The sequence below is a fragment of the Myotis davidii genome, unplaced genomic scaffold, assembly GCF_000327345.1.
Source record: "Myotis davidii unplaced genomic scaffold, ASM32734v1 scaffold961, whole genome shotgun sequence".
Taxonomy (NCBI): Eukaryota; Metazoa; Chordata; class Mammalia; order Chiroptera; family Vespertilionidae; genus Myotis; species Myotis davidii.
The window spans coordinates 313442-315013 of NW_006291013.1; the positions used below are offsets into that span (position 1 = coordinate 313442).

Genomic DNA, 1572 nt, shown 5'->3' on the forward strand with positions numbered 1-1572 from the left:
TTGCCAGGTTTATTCTCCCTGTACTGCCTTATCCTTTGCCCCAAATTAGACAATTTGCCTCTAAAGAGAAGCTGGGTTTCAATTTCACCTCTCTAGCTTAGAGCTGAAATGCAGCGCTGTGCTCACAGCTCAGATGTAACATTCTACTTGCAGCCCTCCCACTGCTGAGCACAGGCCCCTGAGAAATCCATGCCAAACAAACAAAAATTGTGTTCCTGAAGAGAGGGCGCCTTGAAGCTACTGGAACTAGATGCCTCTATTGCAGGAGTCAGACGCCTACAATTAGAAAAGTGCGTGAGTCTGAGAAGCAGAGATTAGCCTCTGGCACTAAATAACTGGCAGAGTGTTTGCATTGCATTGATTTTCCCATGTTTGTTCTCCTCCCTGACCTCCAGGTCTCTGAGTGGGTGGTGAGTCTCCCATCACCACCACCACCCCCTCAGGCTACGCACACACACTGCCTTGAGCAATTCTCAGCCAGAATTTCTGTCCCAGTCATACCAGCAACCAAGTCAACAGCCACCTGGGGAGATAGGGCTGGCTAGACCTTTTTGGGGTTTCATTCAAACCCAACCTATTTGAAGGTGAAGGGCTGCTGTGGGTGTGAAGAGACAGGGCCACAAATAAAACAAGGATTGTAAAGCAACCCTTCCCAGAATTCAGCAGTAACCTGGCCTATATCTTGGCATCCAGAAAAGTCAGAAGGTTCTTACTGAAAACAGGTAAGTTTTTGTGTTGTCTGACTGTATCAAGCTTAGAATTGGTAGGAAATTATCTTTTAGCAAATAAACAGTTGAAGAATAGTTCAGAGCAATCAGTGGGAAAGGGTCTTACCCAGGAGTGGGCAAACTTTTTGACTCGAGGGCCACAATGGGTTCTTAAACTGGACCGGAGGGCCAGAACAAAAGCATGGATCGAGTGTTTGTGTGAACTAATATAAATTCAAAGTAAACATCATTACATAAAAGGGTACGGTCTTTTTTTTTTTTTTTTTAGTTTTATTCATTTCAAACGGGCCGGGGCCCCCGGCTGGTCTTACCTCTCCTCTGCTGCTTTGAGTAGGAAGGTGGTAGGCAAGAGGAAGTAGCTCTCTAACTCGGGCATCTCAGCCAACATCTAAGTCGGGAAGCAGGTATTTCCTGGCACTGCTCGTGTAAGGGACTCATCCCTGGAGAGCTCTCCTTGTTCTGCTTATTAGAGGAAGGGAGAGATCATGGTCATTGGCCTTGCGTGCCTCCTTCACAATGTGGAGAAATTATGACCGCTGAAGAGCAAGTCTGTCTCAGGATAAGACTGACTGCAAAGTTGGATGCAGTGTCACTCTCCAGTTCGCTGATTCAAACATTTGTATTGAATGCCTCTATACTGGACTCCAGGATACAGTCCTGAGACTCTCCTCTCACGTGACTTATCATTTTGATGGGGTACAGCCAGTTAGACAACATGGGAAGAGCTAAATCTAAGTGCTAAATGAGGGTCACAGGAAAGGGCTCCTAGACAACATCTGAGGGACTTGAGAGGAAGCTAAAGTCCAAAGAACAATTTGTAATTCATCAGGTAGAGATGGGGAAA

The 1572-nt window shown here is 46.1% G+C and overlaps 1 protein-coding gene across 1 annotated transcript in view; it reads left to right on the forward strand.

The window, feature by feature from the left end:
* The first annotated feature begins 408 nt into the window (after window positions 1–408).
* SLC25A18 (solute carrier family 25 (glutamate carrier), member 18) overlaps window positions 409–1572 on the forward strand; it is a 37055-nt gene continuing 35891 nt past the window's right edge. The window contains exon 1 of the mRNA XM_006764131.2: window positions 409–722. The gene's annotated coding sequence lies outside the window, so the exon portion shown is untranslated. The remainder of the gene's footprint in view (window positions 723–1572) is intronic.